At 43.6% G+C, this 21,867-nt stretch overlaps 1 pseudogene; it reads left to right on the top strand.

Annotated features, from left to right (window-relative positions):
• LOC115129994 (fibroblast growth factor 14-like) overlaps positions 1-14,699 on the top strand; it is a 98,280-nt pseudogene extending 83,581 nt beyond the window's left edge.
• The last annotated feature ends 7,168 nt before the right edge of the window (positions 14,700-21,867 follow it).

Below are 21,867 nucleotides of genomic sequence, written 5' to 3'. Positions count from 1 at the left end.
GCTTCGACAGGTAGTGTTCTAACAATGAGCTTTATATGGAAAAGACCAGCAGAGAGAGAAAGAGAGAGAGAGATTGAAATAGAGAGAAATCCACATCGTTTGCACCCAAACCCTCCTCTCTCTCCTTGTCTCCAAGGAAACTTGAGTGCTTCCTTGAGAGAAAGTGAAGTGGTGAGAAAGAGGGTGAGAGAGAGTGGGTGAGAGTGAGACATGGAGAGGGAGGGAGGGAGGGACATGGAGAGGGAGGGAAATATGAATTATTCCCGACCCTGACACACCAGAGCAGTCAAATATCCCTTATTTTTCCTCACTGTGTCGGAGCGAGGGACAGTGACATGATGCTGCCGAGAGGAGAGCAGCCGGCCGCTTGTTTTGTCCTTTTTTGGAGGAGAGAATATATGTTCTGTTTCTCTGTTCAGTTAGAGACAGAGGGAGGAGGGCTGCTTTTTAATTATTGATGGGGGAAGTCCTGTCCACATGCACCCGCGCACACACACACACCGCTGACTATGAAGAAAAAAGTTGTTAGGGATTTAACAGATATTACCTGTTTTTTACCGAAGAATGATGTTTTATAATAATACAACATATATGCTGCTCTAGAACTTCAAAGAATTCAACACAATTACATTTACATTACATTTAAGTCATTTAGCAGACGCTCTTATCCAGAGCGACTTACAAATTGGTGCGTTCACCTTAAGACATCCAGTGGAACAGCCACTTTACAATAGTGCATCTAAATCTTTTAAGGGGGGGTGAGAAGGATTACTTTATCCTATCCTAGGTATTCCTGAAAGAGGTGGGGTTTCAGGTGTCTCCGGAAGGTGGTGATTGACTCCGCTGTCCTGGCGTCGTGAGGAGTTTGTTCCACCATTGGGGGCCAGAGCAGCGAACAGTTTTGACTGGGCTGCGCGGGAACTGTACTTCCTCAGTGGTAGGGAGGCGAGCAGGCCAGAGGTGGATGAACGCAGTGCCCTTGTTTGGGTGTAGGGCCTGATCAGAGCCTGGAGGTACTGAGGTGCCGTTCCCCTCACAGCTCCGTAGGCAAGCACCATGGTCTTGTAGCGGATGCGAGCTTCAACTGGAAGCCAGTGGAGAGAGCGGAGGAGCGGGGTGACGTGAGAGAACTTGGGAAGGTTGAACACCAGACGGGCTGCGGCGTTCTGGATGAGTTGTAGGGGTTTAATGGCACAGGCAGGGAGCCCAGCCAACAGCGAGTTGCAGTAATCCAGACGGGAGATGACAAGTGCCTGGATTAGGACCTGCGCCGCTTCCTGTGTGAGGCAGGGTCGTACTCTGCGGATGTTGTAGAGCATGAACCTACAAGAACGGGCCACCGCCTTGATGTTAGTTGAGAACGACAGGGTGTTGTCCAGGATCACGCCAAGGTTCTTAGCGCTCTGGGAGGAGGACACAATGGAGTTGTCAACCGTGATGGCGAGATCATGGAACGGGCAGTCCTTCCCCGGGAGGAAGAGCAGCTCCGTCTTGCCGAGGTTCAGCTTGAGGTGGTGATCCGTCATCCACACTGATATGTCTGCCAGACATGCAGAGATGCGATTCGCCACCTGGTCATCAGAAGGGGAAAGGAGAAGATTAATTGTGTGTCGTCTGCATAGCAATGATAGGAGAGACCATGTGAGGTTATGACAGAGCCAAGTGACTTGGTGTATAGCGAGAATAGGAGAGGGCCTAGAACAGAGCCCTGGGGACGCCAGTGGTGAGAGCGCGTGGTGAGGAGACAGATTCTCGCCACGCCACCTGGTAGGAGCGACCTGTCAGGTAGGACGCAACCAAGCGTGGGCCGCGCCGGAGATGCCCAACTCGGAGAGGGTGGAGAGGAGGATCTGATGGTTCACAGTATCGAAGGCAGCCGATAGGTCTAGAAGGATGAGAGCAGAGGAGAGAGAGTTAGCTTTAGCAGTGCGGAGGGCCTCCGTGATACAGAGAAGAGCAGTCTCAGTTGAATGACTAGTCTTGAAACCTGACTGATTTGGATCAAGAAGGTCATTCTGAGAGAGATAGCGGGAGAGCTGGCCAAGGACGGCACGTTCAAGAGTTTTGGAGAGAAAAGAAAGAAGGGATACTGGTCTGTAGTTGTTGACATCGGAGGGATCGAGTGTAGGTTTTTTCAGAAGGGGTGCAACTCTCGCTCTCTTGAAGACAGAAGGACGTAGCCAGCGGTCAGGGATGAGTTGATGAGCGAGGTGAGGTAAGGGAGAAGGTCTCCGGAAATGGTCTGGAGAAGAGAGGAGGGAATAGGGTCAAGCGGGCAGGTTGTTGGGCGGCCGGCCGTCACAAGACGCGAGATTTCATCTGGAGAGAGAGGGGAGAAAGAGGTCAGAGCACAGGGTAGGGCAGTGTGAGCAGAACCAGCGGTGTCGTTTGACTTATCAAACGAGGATCGGATGTCGTCGACCTTCTTTTCAAAATGGTTGACGAAGTCATCTGCAGAGAGGGAGGAGGGGGGAGGGGGAGGAGGATTCAGGAGGGAGGAGAAGGTGGCAAAGAGCTTCCTAGGGTTAGAGGCAGATGCTTGGACTTTAGAGTGGTAGAAAGTGGCTTTAGCAGCAGAGACAGAAGAGGAAAATGTAGAGAGGAGGGAGTGAAAGGATGCCAAGTCCGCAGGGAGGCGAGTTTTCCTCCATTTCCGCTCGGCTGCACGGAGCCCTGTTCTGTGAGCTCGCAATGAGTCGTCGAGCCACGGAGCAGGAGGGGAGGACCGAGCCGGCCTGGAGGATAGGGGACATAGAGAATCAAGGGATGCAGAAAGGGAGGAGAGGAGGGTTGAGGAGGCAGAATCAGGAGATAGGTTGGAGAAGGTTTGAGCAGAGGGAAGAGATGATAGGATGGAAGAGGAGAGAGTAGCGGGGGAGAGAGAGCGAAGATTGGGACGGCGCGATACCATCCGAGTAGGGGCAGTGTGGGAAGTGTTGGATGAGAGCAAGAGGGAAAAGGATACAAGGTAGTGGTCGGAGACTTGGAGGGGAGTTGCAGTGAGGTTAGTGGAAGAACAGCATCTAGTAAAGATGAGGTCGAGCGTATTGCCTGCCTTGTGAGTAGAGGGGGAAGGTGAGAGGGTGAGGTCAAAAGAGGAGAGGAGTGGAAAGAAGGAGGCAGAGAGGAATGAGTCAAAGGTAGACGTGGGGAGGTTAAAGTCGCCCAGAACTGTGAGAGGTGAGCCGTCCTCAGGAAAGGAGCTTATCAAGGCATCAAGCTCATTGATGAACTCTCCGAGGGAACCTGGAGGGCGATAAATGATAAGGATGTTAAGCTTTAAAGGGCTGGTAACTGTGACAGCATGGAATTCAAAGGAGGCGATAGACAGATGGGTAAGGGGAGAAAGAGAGAATGACCACTTGGGAGAGATGAGGATCCCGGTGCCACCACCCCGCTGACCAGAAGCTCTCTGGGTGTGCGAGAACACGTGGGCGGACGAAGAGAGAGCAGTAGGAGTAGCAGTGTTATCTGTGGTGATCCATGTTTCCGTCAGTGCCAATTGACAACTACCTGGAACTGAATGGTTCATAAAGGCGCTGCTTTTATGAATCACAAAGACACAAGATGGCCGACCCTTAACAGTAAGATCCAGAGTAGATTGTTGTAGTGTTACTCCTCCTGAAGAGGAAGCATCAAGATGATCTATAGTACTACACATCTGTCAGACAGATGAGACGGCTCTCTGGTTGCAGAGAGAGACTCGTCTCGATCCATCCATCTCTCTCGGTCTCTGTCTCTGCAGTCAACAGATGGACTAGTGTGAAATGATCTGGTATGTGTTAATTACCAACCACGCTGGGCAAGAGGAAACCAGCTCTGAGTGTGTGTTGAAGAGTGTGAAGAACACACACATCTGAGTACTCGAGCACACACTCATGCAGACACACAGACAACGCACACACACAGTTTACACGGAAACCTGTAGGTTGGTTTACACCGTTATAGTAACAAAAACAGTGTACAGTATATACTGTAGCCCTCACCATCGGGTCTGAGAGTTTTCTATGGAGGGAGAACTATCATATCCTGTACATGTTAATACTATGGAGGAAGAACTATCATATCCTCTACATGTTAATACTATGGAGGGAGAACTATCATATCCTCTACATGTTAATACTATGGAGGGAGAACTATCATATCCTGTACATGTTAATACTATGGAGGGAGAACTATCATATCCTGTACATGTTAATACTATGGAGGGAGAACTATCATATCCTCTACATGTTAATACTCTGGAGGGAGAACTATCATATCCTCTACATGTTAATACTATGGAGGTAGAACTATCATATCCTCTACATGTTAATACTATGGAGGGAGAACTATCATATCCTCTACATGTTAATACTATGGAGGGAGAACTATCATATCCTGTACATGTTAATACTATGGAGGGAGAACTATCATATCCTGTACATGTTAATACTATGGAGGAAGAACTATCATATCCTCTACATGTTAATACTATGGAGGGAGAACTATCATATCCTCTACATGTTAATACTATGGAGGGAGAACTATCATATCATGTACATGTTAATACTATGGAGGGAGAACTATCATATCCTCTACATGTTAATACTATGGAGGGAGAACTATCATATCATGTACATGTTAATACTATGGAGGGAGAACTATCATATCCTGTACATGTTAATACTATGGAGGGAGAACTATCATATCCTGTACATGTTAATCCTATGGAGGGAGAACTATCATATCCTCTACATGTTAATACTATGGAGGAAGAACTATCATATCCTCTACATGTTAATACTATGGAGGGAGAACTATCATATCCTCTACATGTTAATACTATGGAGGGAGAACTATCATATCCTCTACATGTTAATACTATGGAGGGAGAACTATCATATCCTCTACATGTTAATACTATGGAGGGAGAACTATCATATCCTCTACATGTTAATACTATGGAGGAGAACTATCATATCCTCTACATGTTAATACTATGGAGGAGAACTATCATATCCTGTACATGTTAATACTATGGAGGGAGAACTATCATATCATGTACATGTTAATACTATGGAGGGAGAACTATCATATCCTCTACATGTTAATACTATGGAGGGAGAACTATCATATCCTCTACATGTTAATACTATGGAGGGAGAACTATCATATCCTCTACATGTTAATACTATGGAGGGAGAACTATCATATCATGTACATGTTAATACTATGGAGGGAGAACTATCATATCCTCTACATGTTAATACTATGGAGGGAGAACTATCATATCCTCTACATGTTAATACTATGGAGGGAGAACTATCATATCCTCTACATGTTAATACTATGGAGGGATAACTATCATATCATGTACATGTTAATACTATGGAGGGAGAACTATCATATCCTCTACATGTTAATACTATGGAGGGAGAACTATCATATCCTCTACATGTTAATACTATGGAGGGAGAACTATCATATCCTGTACATGTTAATACTATGGAGGGAGAACTATCATATCCTCTACATGTTAATACTATGGAGGGAGAACTATCATATCCTCTACATGTTAATACTATGGAGGGATAACTATCATATCATGTACATGTTAATACTATGGAGGGAGAACTATCATATCCTCTACATGTTAATACTATGGAGGGAGAACTATCATATCCTCTACATGTTAATACTATGGAGGGAGAACTATCATATCCTGTACATGTTAATACTATGGAGGGAGAACTATCATATCCTCTACATGTTAATACTATGGAGGGAGAACTATCATATCCTCTACATGTTAATACTATGGAGGGAGAACTATCATATCCTCTACATGTTAATACTATGGAGGGAGAACTATCATATCCTCTACATGTTAATACTATGGAGGGAGAACTATCATATCCTCTACATGTTAATACTATGGAGGGAGAACTATCATATCCTCTACATGTTAATACTATGGAGGGAGAACTATCATATCCTCTACATGTTAATACTATGGAGGGAGAACTATCATATCCTATACATGTTAATACTATGGAGGAAAACGTAAGTGAGATAGATGCTGTATGTGCCACCTTTTCCCCACAAAAGGGCTTTATAACAAGACAAAAATACTCCTCAGTTTCATCAGCTGTCCAGGTGGCTGGTCTCGAATGATCCCGCAGGTGAAGAAGCCGGAATGTAGAGGTCATGAGCTGGCGTGGTTACACGTGGTCTGCAGTTGTGAAGCCGATTGGACTTACTGCCAAATTCTTTAAAATGACGTTGGAGGCGGCTTATGGTAGAGAAATGAACATTCAATTATCTGGCATTCCTGCAGTTAGCATGCCAATTGCATGCTTCCTCAAAACTTGAGACATCTGTGGCATTGTGTTGTGACACAATTGCACATTTTAGAGTGCCCTTTTATTGTCCCCAGTGCAAGGTGCACCTGTGTAATGATCATGCTGTTTAATCAACTTCTTGATATGCCACACCTGTCAGGTGGATGGATTATCTTGGCAAAGAAATGCTCACTAACAGGGATGTAAATACATCTGTGTACAACATTTGAGAGAAATACACTTTTTGGGCCTAACTAACATTTCTGGGATCTTTTATTTAAGCTCATGAAACATGGGACCAACACTTTACATGTTGCATTTATATTTTTCTTCAGTAGAGATAAACAAGGAGACAACAACTAATTCCTGCCCAGAGTCTGCTGATGCCTATGAGCTGACGTGTTCCATGACATATTAAACACATGAATACATAGGCAACACATGCATGCACACACACACACACACACACACACACACACATGCTGAAACTCTCAACTGTACTCTTCCCCACCATTGCTCCCCGTTGCTGTTTAAGTGGATGCTTTCCAGCAGTGGTCTTTCCTAATTTCCAGGAAATTTTCCTGGGTGTTTTGGTTATAATTTGAAAAGGCAGGATAGGGATCAGGAGGAGCAGTGCGCATGTGTGTGTGTGTGTGTGTGGGGGGGGGGGTTAGTTATTTGTTTATTTGGTGGAGAAATACATTAAACCTTTGTATGGCTGTGTGTATATCTCTCTTTTGCTGTCTCTCTCTCTTCCTCTTCTCTCTCTCTCTTTCTCTTCTTCCTTCTCTCTCTTTCTCTTCTCTCACTCTCTCTTCCTCTTCTCTCTCTCTTCTCTTCCTTTTCTCTCCCTCTCTCTCCCTCTCTCTCTCTCTCTCTCTTCCTTGTCTCTCACTCTCTCTCTCTTCTCTTCCTCTTCTCTCCCTCTCTTCCTCTTCTCTCCCTCTCTTCCTCTTCTCTCCCTCTCTTCTCTTTATCGCTCCCTCTTCGTCTTCTCTCTCTCTCGCTCTCCCTCTTCTCTCTCTCTCAGTCTCCCTCTTCTCTCTCTCTCTCTCTCACTCTCCCTCTTCTCTCACTCTCTCTCTCTCTGCCTCTTCTATCAGTCTCTCTTCTCTTCCTCTTCTCTCTCTCTATCTCTCTCTCTCTCTCTCACACACACTTTTCCTCTCTATACCAGAGCATCTGTTTTCTGACCTAGACCTTGTGGCGTGTGTGTGTGCACGTGCGTGTTGGATCCAGAGACAGGACAGGATGACTAGATGAAAGGTTTGTGGAGTTGAAAGGAAGAGCATGGTGTCATCCTCACTAAAAGACAACCAGACCGGACACACAACAGCAGGGATGCTACTCTATACCTCTCCATGTTAACAGTTTATGGCAGCTGAAGAGATACAGACAACTGTAGAACTGAACACCATGTTTCCACCATTTTTCTCAGAGTATCGTACTGCTTTTTTGGTTTACTGCCAAAATACATTCAAAAAGATAACTTGTACAAAAATTATATTTGCCAAAAATGAAGATTGCCCTTTTAAGACTTAAACAGTCCATCTAAAGAGGTCTCTAGGTTTCACTAGTTCCTTCACACAGTGTTTATTCTGTCCTTCTGTATTCTGCCATTCTCCAGTCCTCCTCCTCTCACCCTCTTTCCTTTCTTTAACTTACTTGTTTACCCACAATTCCCCTGGGTAATTAGCAGTGTGATAATGAACCGTGTTGGAGGCACAAACACACACACAAACCCACACACACATACACACTTAATCACATGACACACATACACACACACCACACATACACACACCTACCACACATACACACATATACACATACACACAAACCCCACACTTCACACACAAACAATACACACCACACCACACACTCCACACCACACGCACACACACACACTGACACACACTCCCTGCATGACAGAGAAAACAATAAGAGCTGTCTCCACTGGGACCAGGTGGTCATGTGGGATCAATACTGGATCACTGTCAGCACCTTTCTAACCCCTGGTCTGACCTCTGCACCCTTCTAACCCCTGGTCTGACCTCAGCACCCTTCTAACCACTGGTCTGACCTCTGCAACCTTCTAACCCCTGGTCTGACCTCAGCACCCTTCTAACCCCTGGTCTGACCTCTGCACCCTTCTAACCCCTGGTCTGACCTCAGCACCCTTTTAACCACTGGTATGACCTCTGCACCCTTCTAACCCCTGGTCTGACCTCTGCACCCTTCTAACCCCTGGTCTGACCTCAGCACCCTTCTAACCACTGGTCTGACCTCTGCAACCTTCTAACCCCTGGTCTGACCTCAGCTGTATAGAGCACAGCACGAAAACTGGCCCTAAGTCAGTTTCTAATATTATAAAATATTAAGGTCCAGCATGTGTGTGTGTACAGATGTAGGATCTTTATTTGATCACCCTGTTGCAGGAGAAGTTTCCTGCAATGCAGGACATTTAAAACGTCTAGTATATTCAAGGTTTAAAAAGGCTTCTGAAGTTTGTAATTTCCACTTTGAAATGTCAGACTTGATTTTCCCTTTACGAAAAATATATCAACTCATACAAAAATGTTTTTTGGGGTTAAGGTTAGTGTTAGGTTTAGGTTTAGGGGTTAGGGAAAATAGGATTTTGAATGGGACTGAATTGTGTCTCCCCACAAGGTTAGTTTTTCAAGACTGTGTGTGTTTGTGTGTTTCCCCCCAGGAAACATCCTCCTCCCTTGGTGATTTATCTCCCTCTTCTCTCCTCCTACGTCCTCCTTTCTTTCTTATTCGTCCTCCTTTCTTTCTAATTCTTTCCTTCCCCTCTTTCTTTCTCTCCTTTAATCTCCACTGGCTCTTCTCTCTCTCTAACAGCCTGTGTTTTATAACATTGTTCAGTATGCAGGTCCATCTCAATATTCTAAAATGGCTTCCTCTCCTTGTCACCTCACCTTAAAGGCCCAGTGTAGTCAAAAGCGGGATTTCACTGTGTTTTATATATATTTCCACACTATGAGGTTGGAATAATACTGTGAAATTATGAAAATTATGATAATGTATTTTTCGTGAAAGATCTGTTTAAAAATGTATATTTTGGTGGGATGGAGTTTTGGCCTGCCTGGTGGTGTCGCCAGGTGGTGAATTAATTAATAGAACAATAAGAAAGAGGGTTCCTCACCTCGTTGCCAATAACAGCTAGTTTTCAGCTTTCCCCTCCCCACTCAAACCCCTCCCAGACATTCATAGCAACATTTTTGCTTGAGAAAATCAATCTTTGCTAAGAAGCTATTTTTGTTTATTTTTACTATTTTAATTGAAAACAATCACAGTAAGGTACTTAATTGTTAACCAGAATTGATTTGATGTTGAGATAAAAAATAAAAAAATGTCTGCATTGGGCCTTTAAATCCTAAATGATCTGAAATCACAGGATAAGTAAAAACAACATGGTGGACACCTGTCCAATTCTTTCACATCAGAGCAGATGAAAGAGAGGAGAGAAGACAAGTAGAGGAAGCAACTTTAGACTATTGAGACACAGCCTGAATGTGCTAATTGGACAGAGTTGAAAGACACAAGGGAAAAGTGCAGTGAACCATAATGAGAACCATAAAAAGAGCAAAGGAAAATGGAAATACGTTGCCAACCACAAACACGATCAATCACACCTAGACATCACATCAAACCACTTCCCCACCCTCCTCCTCTTCTCCTCCCATCTTCTCTGTTCCATCGTTTCCATGGTAACTGGGAACAAAGGCCCACACAGGTGAGCGAGTGTCTCTTTTCTTGTGGTGGTGACTGACAAGCACACCTGATTGGAATTTCAATGTTTTCCCAGCCCGTCTGTCTCTCTGAGGCTCTGGAAGCTAGGGATGGTTAATTACAGTACAAATCAGTCATTTAGGAGACTGACTGCCCATCCAGCCACAGCGCCAAACACCACCCCCACTAGCATTTCTTCTCCACAATGAGTCCGGATTTGCTTTCCTCCCTGACATCTTGTAGAATGCAAACACATTCTAAACGTTCTGATTGGTTCCAGAAACCAATGGGTTGGGCTAGAGCGAGCCATCATGAACCATGAATCACATCATTGGCTTTGATACTCTGATTGGTTAGAGATGATCCAATCACAGATGAATTTGTTTTGTAGTGAGCACAAACAACTTCTAGGATGGCTGAACAACTTCTAGGATTCAGGCTGAATGTATGTAGAGATCGATAGAGCAGCGGAATTCAATTCAGGGTGAGTCATTTAGCAGGTTGAATGTTGGTAAATCGTCGCCAATGGAAGTTAAATAAACGTCATGGAAACAGTTGAATTGAAACTATTATAAAAATCTTGGATGGATGTTTGGCTGGCATCTAATGGAATATTAAGTGGTAGCAATTTGTCCATTGTTGTATGTTTGATACTGATTCTGTGTGTGTGTGTGTGTGTGTGTGTGTGTGTGTGTGTGTGTGTGTGTGTGTGTGTGTGTGTGTGTGTGTGTGTGTGTGTGTGTGTGTGTGTGTGTGTGTGTTTATGTGTCTCCTGTAGGAGCTGTTTACAGCAGAGTGTAAGTTTAAGGAGTCTGTTTTTGAGAACTACTATGTGATCTACTCGTCGATGCTGTACAGACAGAATGAGTCTGGGAGGGCCTGGTTCTTGGGCCTGAATAAGGAAGGACAGCCCATGAAGGGCAACCGAGTGAAAAAGACCAAACCAGCCGCTCACTTCCTGCCCAAACCTATAGAAGGTAAGGGGGTTGTCACACACACATGGATGCACACACACACACACTCACACATTCTAACACTCTGATCTCTCCTGTTCTCTGTAGTTGCGATGTACAAGGAGCCGTCGTTGCACGACGTCAGGGAGACATTGCCTAAAGTTGCCGGAGTCCCGCCCAGCAAAAGCACAACCAGCGAACCAGTGACCATGAACGGGGGCAAACCAATCAACAAACCCGACCCGAAGGAGACTGCAACATAACCCTGCCCCCTCCTCTCCCCCCGCACGACAGAGACTTGAGACTCTGCCCACTGCACTCAAACTCTCACCTTGATTGGTCAATTATGGGCTAAGTCCCACCTCCTCTCTCTTTCTCTCGCTCATTCTCTCTCTCTCTCTCTCTCTCTTTCTCTTTTTGGCTGATTCGGTGCAGTGGTGTTCGAGATGAGGAAATGGACCACTCCATTTGGGGGATGGGGAAGGGAGAAGAGGAGGGGAGAAGGAGGAGGAAGGGAAGGAGGAGGAGGGGGATTGGCTGATTTGTATCGGCTAGATAAACTACAAACTTGGACAGCAGAATGCCCTACCTACGTGATACGGAATGCCTTTTTCAAATCCTTACGATTATTTTTCTGTGACAATCTGTGAGAATGATGACGAAGCGTTTTTTTCCCTCTTCCTTTTTGCCAGGTAGCCTTGCCTGCTGATGGCTACCCATAAGTCCCCTCTCTCACTCTGACGCACTATAGCAACAGAGTCCATCCATATTGACCACAGTCTGTTTGTTCTTCTGTTTACCAATTTGTTTGTTTGTTTATAATTCTATACCCAAAATGCACCAGCGACCGTCTGGATAGATTGTTGTACAGACACAAAACAGGATTGTCATCTTCTATTTTTCAAATGATTGTCTCTCTCTCTCTCTCTCTCTCTCTCTCTCTCTCTCTCTCTCTCTCTCTCTCTCTCTCTCTCTCTCTCATTCTTTCTTAGCTTCTCTCTCTCACTCCCTCTCTCATTCCTTCATTCTATCTTAGTTTCTTTCTCTCTCTGTTTCTCTCTCTCATTCTTTCTTAGCTTCTCTCTATCTCTACCTCCACATCTCTATTCTATTTCTTACTATCACTATTTTCTCTGTGTGTGTTTGTAGGTTCATTTAGGCAGTGAATGATACAGGAGGGCAATATTTGTATTTTGTAAGACATGTATAGAGGGAGAGGACTGGGGCTGGGGATGAGATGTTAATGCGTTGGTTGTATTGAGGAGGTAGCCGATGCAATGCATGGTAGGTAGGTAGAGTACATGGTAGCAGAGTAGCTAGCATGCCCAGAGAAGCTATGAGTTTCAATCCCAGAGCCATGGTCAATTCAGGACATGAATTGAAATTCCAATTCAATATTTGAAAAGTGCCAAAAGTTGCACAAGGGTGACCGACATGTAGCATTTTCACTGGCAACGTATAGGTAACTGCCCAAAATAATGGAAACACTTGAGTAAATGAGGGATGCCAGGTATATTGAAAGAATGTGCTTCCACACAGGTGTGGCTCCTGAGTTAATTAAGGAATTAACATCCCATCTTAGGGTAATTTATTTTTTTAAATCCTGGGCAGGCCATTATTTTGGCTACCATGGCTATGCCCCCCTAGGATGATAAGGGTCCCCCATCCACAGGGCACAAGTGGTAACTGAAGGTTTTGATGAGCATGAAAATGGTGTAAACCACAGGCAATGGCCGCACAGTCACCAGATCTCAACCCAACTGAACACTTATGGGAGATTCTGGAGCAGTGCCTGAGACAGCGTTTTCCGTCACCATCAACAAAACGCAGGTTAGTGTTTTTTGTCATGAATCTTGTTTTGGAGGCAGTTCTGCAGAGTGGTCACTAGCTAGCTGGCACAGGCACAAATCATGAAATCTGATTTTAAACCTAACTTTAACCACACTTTTAACCTTAATGCCTAACCCTAACCTTAAATGAACACCACTTTGCAGCTGGCCTATCTAAGGGGAAATCGCTCAGTTCTGCATCTAGGACAAGACTTATGACAATAAACGTCAACCTGCCAACAAAACACCAAATGATGGAATTTCTTGCATCCCTCCAATAGAGTTCCAGACAGTTCTAGAATCTATGCCAAGGTGCATTGAAGCTGTTCTGGCTCGTGGCACAACGCCCTATTACGACACTATGTTGGTGTTTCCTTTATTTTGACAGCTCCCTGTACATGCACACATAGTGAAGTTGACAAAGTCGAAGAACGTACAAAAAATATTGAAAGAACAGTCACTACAGAGTCACTACAGGGAACAGTCCTAAACGGACCAGTAAAAGAAGTGATGTTGGAGGTGTAGCTGTTAGCTGGCATTGGTAAGAGGTATGCTGCCGCAGTCCTATATCCGTTGGCTTTCACACTGTGACTACAAACCTCCCATCCCATCTTGGAGTTGTAGCTTTCTCATTTAGAAGCCATTGATACTTTGACGTTACCCGTCGTTTGACTTTACCCAAACTCTTTTACGTGTCATTCGTCTAAATGAAATAAGGGAATGATGTTGGTTTGTTACGTTTTTGTGATGAAATGTTTACTGTGAGGATCAAGATCTGTCACTTCCTGTATAAGTAGCAGAGGTAGTTCGCTGAGCCTGTAACCGTGCCTGGGATCTGAAGGCTCACGTTAGCTCCAAGAGCTTATAACAACAGTCAGCCACTGTAAAGCCTATGAGCAAAATGGGCCATGGATGCCGAATTTGCCCTGTGGCCCAGGCTGCTCATGGGCCACCGTAAGCTTGCTAGCTGGGTGAGATCATAGAGAAACCACTCGAAAAGGTACGGTGTATAAAAAAAAAAGATTCCACTGGGCTGTGTGGGAAAGTGTTGAAGCAACATTTGCTGTACTTCTTGTCCAGTGTTTTGTCTGTACCAAGCTGAACAAAAGCTGCTGTTCTTGGCAAAGAAATGTAGACCTACAATTTGATGGTGTTGTGTCTTTGAGTTAATGGTGTTTCTGTTCCTGTTGAAACCAGAGTCCTTTAATATGGAGAGTTGGGCCAACTGTAGAGCTGGGCACCACATTGCTGCCTCTTGAGGATTCAATATTGCCCAGTGACACGAACGTGGCTGCCATCGAGCTCTGTGATGTCATAGTTCAGACTGCATTGGCCAAACTCTCTCTAAGGTCTCTGATTGAATCCTGCCATCGGTGAGCTCTATGTGCTGCTGGATTCTGAATCTCTAACTGACTACTTCAAGTAAGACTGGATCAGTTTTTGTCAAATTGAATTGACTTGACTGTGCAAATGTACAAACCTCTCTCTCTTTCTCCCTCCCTTTCTTTCTTTCTCAACATTCCATCTCATTCGTCCCCTTACCCCTGCCCACCCCTCTCTCTATCTCTCCATCTGTCTCTCTCTCTCTCTCTCTCAGTCTATACGTCTCTCACCTGTTGCATGGTAAACAAGAAAGGCAGTGGAGATAAGCATGTAGTACTGTAGCCTATGTGTATCAAGTCAAAACAAAAATAAGAAAAAAAAGAGATTGTGTCGGTAAATGTACCGCTAACTTTACATACATATATATGCAAAAGAGTTTGTCTGCACTGTACAGTTTGTGTCTCCATTGTATACACAGATACAACATATTGAATAAAATATTTATATGAAGGAGACATGGTGATGTTATTGACATTACTCTGCATTGTCCCAATCTGGTACATTACAAAGAATGGAGAATGTTTCCTCACATCAAAACGTGGCATAGGAGCTGGACAAAGGACGAATAGCTGAAGAAATAAGGTTATATTTCCTCTCTATGAGTTGGTAGCTTTTTCATAACCCCCTTTAAGGGATACTTCAGGATTTTGGCAATCAAGCCCTTTATCTACTTCTCCAGAGTCAGATGAACTCGCTGATACCATTTTTATGTATCTGTGTGCAGTTTGAAGGAAGTTGCTAACTAGCATTAACGCAATTGCTAACTAGCATTAGCACAATGACTGGAAGTTTATTGTAACTGCTAGCATGCTAGTAGATAACATATACTTCCAGTCATTGCGCTAACGCTAGTTACCATTAGCTCACAAAACTACCTCTAACTTATTTCATACTGGATGCAGAGACATAAAAATGGCATCCATGAGTTCATCTGACTGTGTGGAAGTTGATAAAGGGCAACTTTGCCAAAATCCCAAAGTATCCCTTTAAGGCCATCTCATCATCAGCTTCCAACTGGCTCATTTAACTGCTCTCCTCTCCACTGCAACTCAAACAGCCCAGCGTTGACTCAAGGGTCTCTTCAGACTCGAGGCTTTTCGGTCATCTAAGAGGCATAACAGAAAAGAACACAGACGACATGCTGAAGACAAAGACACTGTGCCCTAGGTTGTGTCTGGCTCTTTTCAATGGAGAAAACGCTCCCGTTAAGCATCATTACTTCTGCAGTGTTCCCTTGAACGCACGCTCCAGCTCGCCTGTTCAGGCCCACGTTCCCGAGCCATTTATCCACGTTGGGTCTTTTGTTTGGGTGTCGATAGCTCTCCGTGTGCCTCTATTGGCTGTTTATCTCCTGATTGGCTCCAGTGGAGAGCTGCCAGGCGTAATATTAACCAGCATCCCGGTCTAATGCCTCTAATTCTCTATGGAAAATGGAAAAGTTCTGACTGAACACGTGAAGGAAAATCCCCCATGTTTAAAACGGCATGAAGTCATCTCACATAGCCACACACATACACTACCGTTCAAAAGTTTGGGGTCACTTAGAAATGTCCTTGTTTTTGAAAGAACAGCACATTTTTTTGTCCATTAAAATAACATCAAATTGATCAGAAATACAGTGTAGACATTGTTAATGTTGTAAATGACTATTGTAGCTGGAAACGGCTGATTTCTTATGGAATATCTACATAGGCGTACAGAGGCCCATTATCAGCAACCATCACTCCTGTGTTCCAATGGCACGTTGTGTTAGCTAATCCAAGTTTATAAGAGGCGACTCCGGGATGCTGGCCTTCTAGGTGGAGTTGCAAAGAAAAAGCCATATCTCAGACTGGCCAATAAAAAGAAAAGATTAAGATGGGCAAAAGAACACAGACACCGGACAGAGGAACTTTATCTAGAAGGCCAGCATCCCAGAGTCACCCCTTCACTATTGACTTTGAGACTGGTGTTTTGCGGGTACTATTTAATGAAACTGACATTTGAGGACTTGTGAGGCGTCTGTTTCTCAAACTAGACACTCTAATGTACTTGTCCTCTTGCTCAGTTGTGCACCGGGTTTCCCACTACCTCTATTCTGGTTAGAGCCAGTTTGTGCTGTTCTGTGAAGGGAGTAGTACACAGCGTTGTACGAGATCTTCAGTTTCTTGGCAATTTCTCGCATGGAATAGCCTTAATTTCTCAGAACAAGAATAGACTGACGAGTTTCAGAAGAATGGTCTTTGTTTCTGGCCATTTTGAGCCTGTAATCGAACCCACAAATGCTGATGCTCCATATACTCAACTAGTCTAAAGAAGGCCACTTGCTTCTTTAATCAGCACAACAGTGTTCAGCTGTGCTACCACAATTGCAAAAGAGTTTTCTAATGATCAATTAGCCTTTTAAAATTCTAAACTTGGATTAGCTAACACAATGTGCCATTGGAACACAGGAGTGATGGTTGCTGATAATGGGCCTCTGTACGCCTATGAAGATATTCCATTAAAAATCCAGCTACAATAGTCATTTACAACATTAACAATGTCTACATTGTATTTCCGATCAATTTGATGTTATTTTAATGGACAAAAAATGTGCTTTTCTTTCAAAAACAAGGACATTTCTAAGTGACCCCAAACTTTTGTACGGTAGTGTACATACACATGCAGATAGACAGACGGAGGCAGACAGGTAGGCAGGCAGACTCCCAGACATGCACACAGACACACAACACACGCAAAAACACGCACACACAAACACACAGATACAACTGACTTAAATGCAGAAAATACCTCTCCAATACTCATCAATCCATGTTACACAGTGGTTGGCTGGCTACGGCTCACTGGATAGGCTGATTGGAAATGACAAAGATGTGTCTGTGATTGGGATTGGTTGATTGGAGATTTGCTAATAGAAAGCTATGTTTCCTTCCTCAGTCGAGTGATAGTATCTGTCCTCAATCTGTCCTTCAGTCAATGTGCAAACAGAGTCCAGAGTACCAAAACATGAATTCCAAAATGTTTGTATGAAGTCAAGCTTCAGGTGTGGCCAGAACAGGAAAAACATAATTCAGTTTGACATGCCCACAGCCTTACCCAAGATGCACCAGCTCAGAAAACTGACACAAGAAGACACAGTAGATTAAGGCACACCATTGACACAGAGATACAGTACACACACACACACACACACACTTAGACAAACACACAGACATCCCCTCTCCTTTTCTAAATGATAGATGAGACTGCCAACTAATTAGGCTATGGTAATTAAGTTTTGCATAATGTAAATTAGTCTGAGCATTGAGGGGGAAGTTCGCGTGGAATCAGAGCGTATGCCAAAGCACTGACTTATGGGTATTATACAAAGTGACACAACCATGAGCCATTCTGGCCATATCTGAAGCCAACAGAAAAGAAACACATTTGTCATTATGTTTACACCCCACATGTACAGACATGTGGAACCATGTTGTTGTTTGTAATGTGAGTATACTAGCTGCCCTTCACACAATTACCTGTGCTGTGTTCATTTTGAGGTAAATGTTATAACGTATGTGTTTGGGGGTCAGGGTAAAGTCCTTTTTCACATAAAAGGTTAGAAAAGAGGCTAAATAAAATATGGCGATGAAGCTACAGAGAGAAAAGGCAAGGTTACAGTTCAGAATTAATTTGTGGAGACAAAAAAAGCTATTGTACGGTAGAAATGAAATAGCGGTGGACAATCTGACACTCATGTATATTTCCTCCTAACTCCAGCACCCTGATTACGGTTCTAAAATGTCACCCGGCGTCAGAGGGCAAGGCAGCTGAGAAGTCACAATCTGCCCTCATGTCATCCGGAGACCTCACAACGAGGAGGGTGAACTTTTCAAATGTCGCCAGAGACTTTATGAGATTATGAAGAGGATGCTATTTAAGAAACACACACTGCCTCAATTCCCATAGCAATCATTGAATGTGTTCATATTCAGCCCTGTTAGGGTGAAATCTTTAAATGTTACCATATACTGATCTCACCTGTTGTATATTGTCACCATTCCATATTACACAAGTTTTTCGGAGATGCCTTCATAGTGGTCAATAAACTAACAATGATAATCCCCACGGAAACAGAGAAAAGAGACAGAGAAGACAGAAAGAATGAGATAGAGAGAGAGACCGAGAGACCGAGAGAGAAACAAAGGCAAAGTCTGCTCATGCTTTGTTGATTAAAAAAAATATTTTGACTCAATTTGGCATGAGGGCCTGCTTTACAAACTGATGGAAAGTGATGTTGGGCATAAAACATATGACGTTATAAAATCCATGTACACAAACAACAAGTGTGCAGTTAAAATTGGCAAAAAAACACACATTTCTTTCCACAGGGCCGGGGGGTGAGACAGGGATGCAGCTTAAGCCTCACCCTCTTCAACATATATATCAACGAATTGGTGAGGGTACTAGAACAGTCTGCAGCACCCGGCCTCACCCTACTAGAATCTGAAGGCCTACAGCAGCACGTAGATCTTCTGCACAGATTCTGTCAGACCTGGGCCCTGACAGTAAATCTCAGTAAGACCAAAATAATGGTGTTCCAAAAAAGGTCCAGTTCCCAGGACCACAAATACAAATTCCATGAAGACACCATTGCCCTAGAGCACACAAAAAAACTATACATACCTCGGCCTAAACATCAGCACCACAGGTAACTTCCACAAAGCTGTGAACGATCTGAGAGACAAGGTAAGAAGGGCCTTCTATGCCATCAAAAGGAACATAATATTCGACATACCAATTAAGATCTGGCAAAAAAAATACTTGAATCAGTTATAGAACCCATTGCCCTTTATGGTTGTGTGGTCTGGGACCCGCTCACCAACCAAGAATTCACTAAATGGGACAAACACCAAATTGAGACTGCATGCAGAATTCTGTAAAAATATCCTCCTTGTACAACGTAAAACACCAAATAATGGATGCAGAGCAGAATTTGTCCGATACCCGCTAATGATCAAAATCCAGAAAAGAGCCGATAAATTCTACAACCATCTATATAAGGATGTGATTCCCAAACCTTCCATAACAAAGCCATCACCTACAGAGAAATTAACCTGGAGAAGAGCCTCCTAAGCAAGCTGGTCCAGCAACACAATGGGACCCAACCAAATCATGAGAAAACAAAAAGATAATTACTCGACACATTGGAAATAATTTACAAAAAAACAGAGCCAACTAGAATGCTATTTGGCCCTAAACACTGTGACCCAAAATTAAGGAAATCTTTGACTATGTACAGACTCAGTGAGCATATTCTGGAATTCTGGAGCTGCTACCTTGACAACCACACGTCGATGCTGCCGTTGCTAAAAGAATCACACAGACACAGAGAAACAAACACACACATTTACGCAGACACAAGCACCTACACACACACACACACACACACACACACACACACACACACACACACACAAGAAAATCTGTTGGCATGCCTTCATTGTCTTGCAATGATTGAATGCATATATATTTGAAGCCTTATCTGAAATGAATAATATCCCACACCAATTATGTACGAGCAGTTATACCGTTTTCATTATTTTTATCTAAAGGTGAAAGAACTAGTTAATTTCCTGCTCTTTAATTAAGTTCCCTTCTTTTTTTACACAAACATCCAGAGCAATGACCTATCAGCCCAATAAGCATATAGTCAGAAAGGAATTAAACACACACACACACACACAGCAGCAGTCTGTCGAGTCGAGGTGTCATTGATCTGTAACTTGAGAGCCTGTTCCTCTCAGCTTCATTATCATCAAAGCCAAAGCACGTCAGGCCTGCGAGACACACACACACCACCTGCGTCACAGACAGGCTCTTCATGGTAATATTCCCTACTCATGCCCATGTGGTGACCATATTGGTGCGGGACCTGGTTTGAAGTCCTATTAATGTAGCTATGGCAACCAACAGCAGCACACACACAGTTTCACACCTATCAAATCATTTAAATCACACACTGAGTGGTCTGCTTCTCAGATCAGAGAAACCGTAACCACTGGCCCAGGGCCAGTTTTAATGGTTAGTTTATAACAGACATGGTTATCGGACAGCTCTTCTGAAAGCTCTTCTCTCTTACAGTATAGTGTTTGATAGAAAAGCATGTGTGGGCTTCATTCAATGGAGAGGCCATCTAAAGAAAATCATGTGTGGGTGAGATTACATTTTCACATGGAATAAATAGACTTTCTCAGGTGCTCTTATCCAGGTGCTCTTATTCACCTGTTGGTGAATTCTGTAGATTATTATTATATATATATATATATATACAGTACCCATCAAATGTTTGGACACACCTACTCATTCAAGGGTGTTTTCTTTATCTGTACTATTTTCTACATTGGAGAATAATAGTGAAGACATCACAACTATGAAATAACACATGGAATCATGTAGTAAGCAAAAAAGTGTTAAACAAAGCAAAATATATTTTATATTTGAGATTCTTCAAAGTAGCCACCAACTTGCCTTGATGACAGCTTTGCATTCTCTCAACCAGCTTCATGAGGTAGTCACCTGGAATGCATTTCAATTAACAGCCAATCAGTTGTGTTGTGACAAGGTATGAGTGGTATACAGAAGATAGCCCAATTTGGTAAAAGACCAAGTCCATATTATGGCAAGAACAGCTCAAATAAGCAAAGAGGAACAACAGTCCATCATTACTTTAAGACATGAATGTCAGTCAATCCTGAAAATAACAAGAACTTTGAACATTTCTTCAAGTGCAGTCGCAAAAACCATCAAGCGCTATTATGATACTTGCTCTCATGAGGTCCGCCACAGGTAAGGAAGACCCAGAGTAACCTTGGCTGCAGAGGATAAATTCATTAGAGTTAACTGCACCTCAGATTGCAGCCCAAATAAATGCTTCAAGTAACATACACATCTCAACATCAACTGTTCACAGGAGACTGCTTGAATCGGGCCTTCATGATTGAATTGCTGCAAAGAAACCACTACTAAAGGATATCAATAATAAGAAGAGACTTGCTTGGCCCAAGAAACATGAGCAATGGACATTAGACCGGTGGAGATTTGTCCTTTGGTCTGATGAGTCCAAATTTGAGATTTCTGGTTTCAACCGCTGTGTCTTTGTGAGACAGAGTAGGTGAACAGATGATCTCTGCATGTGTGGTTCCCACTGTGAAGCACGGAGGAGGAGGTGTGATGGTGCTTTGCTGGAGACACTGTTTGTGATATATTTAGAATTCAAGGCACACTTAACCAGCATGACTACCACTCCATTCTGCAGCGATAAGCTATCTCATCTGGTTTGTGCTTAGTGGAATTATCATTTGTTTTTCAACAGGACAATGACCCAAAATACCTCCAGGCTGTGTAAGGGCTATTTGACTAAGAATGAGAGTGATGGAGTGCTGCATCAGATGACCTTGCCTCCACAATCACCCGATCTGGTTTGGGATGAGTTGGACCGCAGAGTGAAGGAAAAGCAGCCGACAAGAGCTCAGCATATGTGGGAACTCCCTCAAGAGTGTTGTAAAAGCATTCCAGGTGAAGCTGGTTGAGAAAATGCCAAGAGTGTGCAAAGCTGTCATCAAGGCAAAGGGTGGCTATTTTGAAGAATCTAAAATGTGA

Source organism: Oncorhynchus nerka, linkage group LG5, assembly GCF_034236695.1.
Source record: "Oncorhynchus nerka isolate Pitt River linkage group LG5, Oner_Uvic_2.0, whole genome shotgun sequence".
NCBI lineage: Eukaryota > Metazoa > Chordata > Actinopteri > Salmoniformes > Salmonidae > Oncorhynchus > Oncorhynchus nerka.
This window is presented reverse-complemented; position numbering and strand designations above follow the sequence as displayed.